Below are 11,458 nucleotides of genomic sequence, written 5' to 3' on the forward strand. Positions count from 1 at the left end.
ATTCTGTAAACCAAACTGTTAATGTAAGGAACAGATCTGGCTGAAAACTTGATCCAGAGACGGTTAAAAATACATTTGAATGTGAATACATTTTGGCATGGTATCACTTTATAGCTCTTTGCATTTTTGCATTTTTCATTCTCTCTATTGCCTGATTACTCAGATGATTTTGCTTAGTACATTTAGTTCATCTTCCTGGCCACAGAAGACATTTGATTTTGAGACTCCTCTTCCATCACATCAAAGAGGTCCAAGAGAATAGTAAGTGTTGGAGTCTAGGAGGGAAAATGAAAGGGCCTATGATTAAAAAGACTAGTTGGAAATCCAGCTCAAGTATCACTTTAAGGCTCTAAATAACGTCTGTGTCTATATCTATATATGTATCTATCAACAATTCCATCTAAATTGGGATTTAGTGTAGACCTCATTTAGTTTTGATAATGGTAGCAATTTTTTGTATGCAGATACCTCAATTTGGGATTACAGAAAATGGAACTGATTTAGAGGACACATAGGCGTTTTGTGATCTGGATTAGGAGACATCTGGTAGGGAGCAACTGAATAAAAGCACTATAATAAGAAAAGCAAGTATAATTTGAGATACAGAGCTTTATAATAGAAAAGGCCTATGCTTTGGTGTCGGGATGACCTAAATAAAAATCTCAGAGTTTCTATTTAATAACTCTAACCTCTGGGAAACACCCTAACCATTCTGCTTTACTTTTTGCCTATAGAGTGGTGGGAAGAGCAGAACATTCCTTCTCTACTAGGAAGAGTTTATGGAGTGCTGAAATGTAGTTCATTTAATTTTTTGTACCTTAACTTTCTTTTTTTTTTATTTTTTTTTAACATTTATTTATTTTTGAGACAGAGAGAGAGAGAGCATGAACAGGGGAGGGTCAGAGAAAGAGGGAGACACAGAATCTGAAACAGGCTCCAGGCTCTGAGCTGTCAGCACAGAGCCCGACGCGGGGCTCGAACCCACAGACCGCGAGATCATGACCTGAGCCGAAGTCGGACACTTAACCGACTGAGCGACCCAGGTGGCCCTGTACCTTAACTTTCTGACAGAGGTAGAAACTATGATTTTTGTAGTTCACTGTGTTTTTTTTCTTTTGAATTGTCCTTTCTGCTCTTAAGCCCATGAAATGATTTTCATTTTCAATATTGTATTTTTCAGTTGTAGAATTTTCATTTATTATTTTGCATTGTTAATTTTTTTTGCTAAAATTCTCTATGTATTCATGCTTATTGTTCACCTTTTCCACTTAACACATGAACATATTTATAGTAGTTATTTTAAAGTTGTTGTCTGTTGTTTCTAATCTCTGGAATATCTTTGGGTCTGCTTCTATTGACCATTCTTTGTTTTGAGAATGGTTCACCTTTTTGTGCTTCTTTGCATGTCTTGTAATTTATATTTGAGATATTGGTACAATAAGCTAACAATAGTAGAGACTGAATAAATGATATTTACCCCAATTGAAGGGTATGCTCCTTCCTGTAATCCATGATTGAACTGAGTTCTGGGACAGGTTACACTTTGGGTAAATTACAAGCCACCACTGGTTCCAAATAATTTGATGACCCAATTAGAATTCTCCCTCAAGTAGTACTTGGGATTTAAGCACCAATAAAAATCTTGAGATGTCTTAGGGCTTGACAGTCATGTTTTTAAGTCACCAAAAGGCTTTCTCTGCACTCTACCCCACCTTTTAGTAGTCCAGAGATCTCTCTGTCCTCCTTCTGTTCTTCAGCCTTTAGTGAGCTCTGCTATGCTTTCAGTGAAGGCTCCATGAACTTGGTGGGATTTCTTTAGACCCTGCTGTTACTTTTTTCAGCCTTTGCCCTGTATACTGGTGAAGATCTCATGAGAAAGAATTGACAGATGAGTACAGACTCTCTCTGTATCTGGAGCTCCTCAAGGTTCTAATCTGCTATGCCAAACTATATGTGGCCTTTAGAAGTTTGGCTATTTTCTCCTTACCCTGTAAATCACACTATGTTGGACTTAACATCTTCTCCCATTGTGTTTCCTGAGATGAACATAATAGGCAATTTCTTCTCTCTTAGGAGGAGCTTATGAAGTTCTGAAATTTAGTTCCATTAATTTTTTTGTGTACTTTACCTCCCTTTTGGTTGTTAAAAAATGATATAAATTTTATAGTTCATCCTTTTTGTTGTTCTGGTTGAAGCAATAAATTCGTGACTTTTCTACATTTTGAGTGAAGAAATCTTACCTTAACCATTCTGAGTCATCTTTGGAAAGAGAATCTTTATGAAGATTTACATATAGCATGCAAAAATCTACTTAATATGGTGTCTGACATTGGTAAGGGCTTGATAAATATTAATGTCCTTTCTCCACTAAGTTGGATATCAAGGGATGCCAAGTAAAAAAAAGAACAGCTGTGTAGGTTTTGCCTGAATAGTATTTGGAAGGGGTTAAATTTGGAAGACAGAGAGGACTGATTGACAGAAAGGAATAATAAAAACTGAGTTTTTATCTGCTTCATTTATTTCTTTCAACCAATATTTATAAAAAGCATTCTTATGGACTGTGCTTATGGTATAGATCATTCTTAAAGAGACTTCTAAACTAGAGATCTTGTGCTCATCTATTATTTAGTCCTATGAATGTATCCATTATATTCTACAGAAACAAAGATGGTTATTTTCACTTAGGTATTTGTTTAAAAGGAAATGGGAGATGAAGTGGGAGTTGTGGAAACATAACAGAATCTGATAAAGAGAAAACTAAACTAAGGAGCTAAACAAGCACAATGGGTGGCAAATTAAAGGGGAGGAAGACTCTCCACAATCAAGGACAGCAGACAATAGCTGACAGTGTTTGTGTCTCAAGGAAGGAAACGAATTTATAAACACCTTCTTGTTATGTACTAGAAAAGAGCTATAGATCAGTGAGGATTCACGTCAGCGGTCCACACCTGGATGGATGAATTGGCTTACTGAGAAGTGGGGGAAAGATGAAACGGGGAGGCTGCATTGTCAGTTACATCTAATCCTGCCTGCTTTCTCTTGATGGTGTGGATTTGCTCAGACCAAAAAGAGTCTTTTTGTTCAAACTGCTTTTCTCTCTCCGGGATAGCCAGATGGGTGACCCCAATAGGAAGATGAAGTAAACCTTTATGTATTAGGTTGTTGTGGAACGAAAGAATTACATGTCGGTGTGTGTGAATTTCATATCATCCAGCTTCCCCGTGAATACATGATTCACAGAAACCAAAGAAGGACAGGGAAATAAAAAAGCAAAGGAAAAAAAAATAAGAGAGTCTCGCACATTTTATTTGGGTCAGTAACAAACTAAAAGCTCAATGAATTGAAATCCTGTGGGAGTGGGATCAGGACATAATTTATCCGTTTGCAATCTTGACCTATCAGCTATGAGGTTTCCCAGCTGCAGGCGACATCAGTCTTTGCTCTCCAGAGGCAGCAGCTGGGCTCGCATTGTCCCTTCTACAATTTCCTGCTGGATCTGGGAGCATTTGATTAAAAACAAAACCGAACAAACCTTAAAGTGCATATACTTATATGCACATATACCTTAAAGTGCATAAAGGCCAGATACTTTATTTATCCAAAAGGCACTTTTTTTTTCATGCGTGAGAGTTATGCTGTGTCATCCTGCGCTGCAGCCACTTTATATCCTTTTCCTCCTCCTTAATTTCCTGTAATTCCATGGATGGAAACATTGCATCAGAAGCGTGTATCTCTGTGTAACTCGCTAAAATGGGGAATTAAGAGTCTCTTGATTGCCTGATTTTCTTTGCTGAATATCATACCACAAAGGCTCTTTCAATTACACACATCACTTCTAGCTAGTGTGTCTGAGGCAATCACTACTCTAGGAAGCACAAATATGTTTTGAGTGTTTAATTAATTTATAGGCCACTGACCTTGGTAGCTGTTTCATAACTTACCCTCCTCGGTCTACTTAAAACCATACTCCCCTAAACTTACCTGAATCCCGACACATATCACATTGCATTTTAATTGGGAGATGTCAGGCTAGAGAAAAAAGTACATGGGCCTTGTTATTAACGATACCAACTCCGATACTACATGTGTGACGTTAGGCAAGTTACTCTAAGATTCATTCCCTTAACTTATAAAATAGATGTAATAATAAGCTTTCTGTTCCAAATTTTTAGGGGAAGGGAGTTAGTGTCAAGCAGAAGTAGATGGCACTACACTGGGCTGTCTTAGGATTTTTCTTTTTTATCTTGTTTCAGATTCCTTCCCATATTAATTCACCAATTTCTAAGCCTTCTTTGGGGCCAAACAAGACATCATAGTCATACTTTCTTTCCAGACAATGTAGCTTATTCATCATTTCTCTGATGCATACCTTCCTTATGCTCTCAGATTGGCTCTGGTTTAAATATTTGATAATCCTCATTTATGGAATTTATAAGAGCAAAAGAGCCAACCACTTGTGATCTGTGAGGCTTGGATGAGGGACACCTAAGAAGACATTCTGCCTTATTTCCCTATTTAGGGTTGTTGGTGGACATTAAATAACCCCTGCTGGTGGCTGTGCATACCAGAGATCCAGAGGGAAGAAGTAATAGAATTTATGAATTTCCAAATAAGCAGATAAAGAAGAATAAAACTTTGCTACCTAAGGAATGTGGTTTCTTCTTAAAGATGAAGGAAAAACAAAATGAAGTAATCACAAATTCAAAAGCCCCAAATTCCATATTTATAGAATCTGATCTACCATTTTAATGAAAAGTGTCTGAAAGGTCTGCCCTATTTCCAGAGAAACTGGGTCTCTTGAGTGAGCACTTAACCAATCTAATATCAACCCCTGTTTGTATGGCAGTATGGTCTGCTTTATCCATTCTGTATTAAATAGTATGTAAAAAGTAAATGATAGTTATTAATTAAGAGAGAAAGAGTCCTTAAAGGAACCAGGATCCTAAATAAACAGTGACTACACCCTTACCAATTTCATGAAGGAGAGATGGAGTGTTCAGGGGAAACAATATTGGCAAAGAAACACTCTACTATTGTCTTAAATTTAGGCCTCTATTCCTATATAGTTCTAGTTCTTCAAAGAATTAAATTTTTTCCCTATGATAGTGTAGGGACCCAACAAGTCAATGGCCTCCTCTGTCTTCCCCAAGTTCTTGCATCTCACCATCCCAACAGCAAGGAAAAAGAAATCCAGAAATCCACACACATCAGAGAGAAAAGAAAAACATACTGACTTCAACATCTAGAGTGTACTGTCCAAGACTGCTCTCCCTAGGCTTTCCTCTACTGGGCAGTCACAAGCAATCCCAGAGCCCACCTCATTTAACCAGCTGTGACTTTGGAAAAACAACCTGTAAGTTCACAATGAAAGGAAACATACATGGTAATGGCTGGCTGGACCTTTTTCCAAGAAGTAGTGGCATTGGCCTTATTTCCATACCAGCTCCTGGGAAGAACTACATCTAATAAGAAATCTGGGGCCTCGACTTGAATCTACTTCTCCTTTGAAAAAAAAAAATCTACAGTGATGTGTATTGTACATCTCCATTTTCTATTCCACATACATATTTCTAACCTTTTTTTATTTCTGTATTCTAGAAGAACAAGGAAATTTTTCTCTCAGTCACTGAACTGCCTTTCTATAGCTTCAGTTCTGCTTTTTATGACCTCAATTGTGAATTTAAATTGTCCATATTTCATCGTAAGTTTCTAACATTTTAAATTAGCCTACTTACATGTGCTTAGCAATCATTCATTAAATTCTAGATTATTTTACTGCCCTGATATTGGATCTTGGCCCATTCTAACTGTGAGATTATATAATTGTGGTAAGCAATTACTTAAAATTTAGTGATGACAAATTGATGTTACTTGTGAAAGTTACAATATCTAATTTTCAATGTATATGAGGACAAAAAGGGGTATAATAACTTATACACCTCCTTGTTACGGTATGATGTTTCTAAAGTACAAGGATACTGAATGAGATAGAAGAATATCTCCAAGAATGTAGGCCTCAAAATATAAAAAATACAAAAGAGAGTGATGAGACATGGAAAATCAAATAAAGAGGTTAAATACACATTAAAAGTATTTTCAGTGAAAGACATGGGAGACATTAATCAAATAAATAATATGAGTATTTACCACAGTTAAGAAAAACCACAAATTTTAAGATTAAAAGTATCAAGCAAGGGTGTCTGGGTGACTCAGTCAGTTATGCATCCAGCTCTTGATTTTGGCTCAGATCATGATCTCACAGTTTGTGGGATCAAGCTCTACATTGGGCTTTGCGCTGACAGTGTGGAGGCTGGAGCCTGCTTGAGATTCTCTTTCTCCCCCTCTCTCTCTCTCTGCCCCTCCCCCATGCTTTCTCCCTCTTGCTCTCGCTCTCTAAAAAAATAAATAAATAAACATTAAATTTTTTTAAGTGTCAAGCAGTATAAATTAAAAAGACCCACACTTAGGCATATAATTCTAATTTTTTTCAAATCAGGAATAATGAGAAGATTCTAAAAACTTAAAAGAATAAAATCAACTACCTACAGAGAAGTGAGAAGTGGGGTTACACTTGTTTTTCAACAATACTAGATAATAAAAGACAATGGAACATACTTCATTGAAAAGATTTTAGAATATTAGGAAAATGAAACTTACATAAGAGTGGTCATAAAATTTCTCTACAACACCTTACTTAACTAAACATCAGCAACAAGGAAATGTTTTCAGCTCAATTCCTAATGAAGAATTGGTTTTCCTGTTAAAAGGTGGAAAATAAAATCCTTCATTTACTTGCCAGAGAGAGTGTAGCTACATAGATAATATATGGATTGCATCTCAGCCAGAGGTGAACATCACAGCATGCACTCAGAGCATAAGGGAGAAAGACAGTTACTGGTTCATAAGACCCATTACCAGTTAGGTATGAATTAAAATGTTGGTGGAAAGCAGATCTTCTCAGAGAGTTTCTGTATGAAACCCATCATAAAAATGTAAGAAAAGTCATAAAACTTTTAAGCATCTCAAATCAAGGTGACATACCACCATGGTATGGTTAGAAATGAGACAGTGATGGAGCACACAAGAAGAGGAGAAAGAGGGGCACCTGAGTGGCTCAGTCGGTTAAGCAACCGACTTCAGTTCAGGTCTTGATCTCGTAGTTTGTGAGTTTGAGCCCTGCATTAGACTCTGTGCTGACAACTCAGAGCCTGGACCCTGTGTCAGATTCTGTGTCTCCCTCTTTCTCTGCCCCTCCCCTGCTTGCACTCTGTCTCTCTCTCTCAAAAATAAACATACCTTAAAACAAAATCAAGATTAGAGCTTGACAAAGAAGAAACTTTTTGTATGTTAATGTTTTCTCTCTCTCTCTCTCTCTAAAAAGATACAGAATAGGGGCACCTGGGTGGCTCAGCTGGTTAAGTATCCAACTCTTGATTTCAGCTCAGGTCATGATGTCACCATTCATGAGTTTGAGGCCTGCATTGGGGTCTGCGCTGACAGTGTAGAGTCTGCTTGGGATTCTCTCTCTCCCTCTCTCTGTCCCTCCCTTGCTCGCTCTCTCCCTCTGTCTCTCTCTCTCTCTCTCTCAAAATAAATAAATAAACTAAAAAAAAGAGAAAATGCAGCATATATAACTACCAGCTAAGTTACTATGGGTTGATGAAAAGACAATTTACTCAAACATTCCCTGAAATTAAACACAATACATTATGACAGTACCCTAGGGCACACAAGGCTATTGTGTTATGGAAGATTTTAATATTTTTGTGAAGTTTTCAATAGAAGCTGTAATCAATAGTCAATGCAGTTATTATTTTAAGGAGGGTGAGTTTATATTTATGCACTGCTTGAGGCACAGAGGGACAATAATGTAAATCAATTAATATGGAATAAGGTATTAAAACAATATATAAGATGGTAATAAAATGTAGAATAACATTGTAGGGATCTCTGGCAACAACAAAATACATTGGTGCAACACAATTATATTAATTTTTCCTTGAAAATATTATATGGATTTTTCCAGTGATATTCATATACCTTAAGAACTCAATAATATTACAAAAGTAGCAATAATGTCTAGTCCCCTCTCAATGTTTTGCACTAATAATGAGTAGATGTAGCAAAGTGAAGCCAAATTTCTGATTGTCCTTAAATATTTCTAATGGGGTGCATTATTTGGTTTGAGAGAAAAATGTAACAGATTTACCTCTCTAATTATGTTTCTGCAAGACTAAATATTAACATTATTAGCATTCCATTTGCACCCACAAGGAAAATCACTCTAGAATTTAAATTTGCCACAGTTAAGCCATATTCAAATAAAGTAGTTTTTTTCTGTGTATATTACTTTCCTTGTGAAAAAATTTTAAAATTTCCCGAGTGAGGGGAAAAAAACTTCCAAAATAACTTACATTTGAATAATTCTTTCAACTTTTCTATAGCTATATAGAAATTTTTTTTAAGATTATACAACTGGTTATAGTTCTTAAAAAACCCCTTCAGAAAATCTAATAATCTTTTCATACAACAAAACTGCTACTCAGATACCAGCCAGTCCTAAATCTATATAGCTAAATGATGATTGAATCTCAAATAGCACATGCGATCCCACTCTAACACCCTGGTGGGTGTTATCTAGTGTATTAGCTTGCTGAGGCTGTGTGGTTTAAACAAAATAAATTTATTTTCTCACAGTTCCAGAGGCTAAAAGTCTGAGATCAAACTGTTAGTAAGATTGGTTTCTTCCAAGACCTCTCTTCTTGGCTTGATGGCCATCTTCTCCCTGTGTATTCACATGTTCTGTGTTCTGTGTGTATCTGTTTCCTAATCTCTTCTAACAAGGACATAAATCATACTGGATTAAGGTCTACCCTCATGATCTCATTTTAATTTATTTACCTCTTTAAAAGCCCTATCTCCAAGTATAGTCACATTCTGAGTTATGGGGTGGGTAAGATTTCAACATATGGATTTTGGGAGATACTTCTGAGCTCATAACACCTAGAAAATATAATCTATTTTGCTTATTGCAAAGATCCCAAACATTGTTTCAGTATACAAAAAGGCACAACCCATGTATCTGGTCAGGATCTGAGGATTGGAGTACCAAGTCCCATATCCACAGTGTGTTTGGAATGAATAGCACTTCATAAAGTTCTCTTCATACAGTATTTCATTTGACCCTCAAAACAAACTTTGTGGTAGGTGTTGCTATTACACCCATGAAATGGATGAGAAAACTGAGATTGTGAGGATTCGGTGACTTGCACAAGGTTATGTAGTGATTGACAAAGGCAGAACACAAGCAGAATCCTCAAATCATACCACTTGCATGAAAGTAACTAACCAAAAGTCTTTCTCCCTCCTCCCTTCTCTCCCTTCCTTCCTTCTTTCCTTCTTTCCTTCCCTCCTTCCTCCCTTCTTTCTCCCTTCCTTCCTTCCTTTTTTCCTTCCTTCCCCCTCTCTTCCTTTTTCTCTTCTTGTCTTTCATTTTTCCTTCTTGTTTTGTTTTGGCTACTCTATTTAACTGAAAAAAAATTTTTTTTGCCATAGAGGCAATAAGGATTGGTGTTTAATATATACGTATTATATATAAAACCAAATATATATTGTACATATTATATCAAATGAAATTGCCAGTTTTCAACCAACTGTGACCTGCAAAAGCAGCAATTTTACGTGGTTTAATCAAGAAATAACACACAGTGAACAACACCCACTTTCCTATTTGCATCTCCTTTGAACTCTCTCACTTGAGATTTACCCCCACTTCTGCGTCTCATCTGCCCCCATCCCAAACATAGCTGTTTATCAGCCAGTTGTGCCCTTCATGATAGCAATCTGGGAACAAACTGGAAGGGTTAGGGCAAACATGGCAATATGTATGTTGGAGACTAAATAAGTGAATGGGTTATGAGTAAGAAAACAAAATAATCACTTCAAATAATCGACTTCTTATTTTTCTGTTCCACGAACATTTAAAGTTAGGCATTCCCTTCCCCAAGACAGATAATGTTTCTTTACAAAAGCAAACCAGCAAGCAAACAAAAACAAGAAAAAACAGAGAACAAAACAAACCACAAAAGCACACACCCAAAACCTTTCATCATGACTGTTATTTAATATGCAATTAAATCTGTTAATACTTGTAGTACTTATCTATTGTGTAAAAAATTAATCCAAAATTTAGTGGCTTAAGATAATACACAATTATTATCTCACAGATTGGGAGTCCAGAAATCTGGGAGTGGTTTAACTGGGTAGTTCTGGCTTAGAATGTCTCATTTTGTTGCTGTCAGACTTAGTGGGAGCCACATATAAGTGGGAGCTTATATGAAGGTTGGTTGTAGAAGGAAGATCCATTTCCAAATGCTTCACTTACTTCGTTATTGCAGAAGGCCTCAGTTCCTAATTGGCTTGCGGCAGGAGGCCAAATTCCTTGCCACATGGGCCTTTCCTCATAGCATGGTAACCAACTTGGTCCAGACCCAGCATCTAAGAGTAACACGAGGTCATAGTGCTTTTTATGATCTACTCTCAGAGGTCACAAACCATCCCTTCTACTATATTCCACTCACTAGAAATGAGAAGTCAGGGAGGGAAATTAGTCTCAACCTCTTAAAAAGAGGAGCATCAAAGAATTTGTGGGCATGTTTTAAAACTACCACACTATGTTTATACAGTGCCAAGAAGCACTCAAATGACGAGTCTATGGCTCTCAAATAGTAATTGAAGTTCAGCACAGGAATTTTTAGGCTTTAGCCTTGTAGGTATATGATGGAATCCATTAAATAGGTTAAATAAGCATTAAATACTTCTGCAAAATAATTTACAAAACTGAACATCCCAGCAGAAATTTGCCTTAGTTTATTTAAAAGATCAAGATACTTTGGGGTGCCTGGGTGGCTCAGTTGGTTAAGCGGCCGACTTTAGCTGAGGTCATGATCTTGCAGCCCGTGAGTTCAAGCTCCACGTCAGGCTCTGTGCTGACAGCTTGGGCCTGGAGCCTGCTTCAGATTCTGTGTCTCCCTCTCTCTCTAGCCCTCCCCCATTTGCGCTCTCTCTCTGTCTTTCAAAAATGAATAAATGTTAAAAATTTTTAAAAAATAAATAAAAAATTTTTAAAAAGATCAAGATACTTTGATTCTAAAGCCTAGTATACGTGATATAACATAGGCCAGTGCTTTGTGGTTAGCTCACCTATAACTGCCATATGGTAGTTCTACTCAGCTTCTGATTTTATTTAAATCTAAAATAATTGATGACTTCAACAAAATTCAAATAAAATTAGCATAAATTTATTAGTTTTATGATGACTGTCAGTGTGTGATGTAAAAGTTGTCAACCGCTCCTCTTTACCTTCTCTTCTGGTCTCCAAGGGAGAGCACCAAGAGCTGAAGGAATAATGTCTTCATTTTGAATGGAAGGCTCTGGTAACTTATACCAAGACTGAAAA

General features: G+C 36.8%; 1 long non-coding RNA gene across 5 annotated transcripts; it reads right to left on the reverse strand.

The window, feature by feature from the left end:
- Positions 1-86: 86 nt before the first annotated feature.
- LOC125912365 (uncharacterized) lies at positions 87-10,501 on the reverse strand. 5 transcript variants are annotated; one of them, XR_007454680.1, is made up of 5 exons: positions 10,385-10,501; positions 6,658-6,757; positions 3,982-4,029; positions 1,713-1,867; positions 87-275 (listed from the first exon to the last, which is right to left on the reverse strand). It is a non-coding gene; the product is annotated as an uncharacterized LOC125912365 (long non-coding RNA). The 5 variants fall into 5 exon arrangements; XR_007454683.1 differs by lacking the exon at positions 6,658-6,757; XR_007454682.1 differs by lacking the exon at positions 1,713-1,867.
- Between the last annotated feature and the right edge of the window lie 957 nt (positions 10,502-11,458).

The sequence above is a fragment of the Panthera uncia genome (assembly GCF_023721935.1).
Source record: "Panthera uncia isolate 11264 chromosome C1 unlocalized genomic scaffold, Puncia_PCG_1.0 HiC_scaffold_4, whole genome shotgun sequence".
NCBI classification, from domain to species: domain Eukaryota; kingdom Metazoa; phylum Chordata; class Mammalia; order Carnivora; family Felidae; genus Panthera; species Panthera uncia.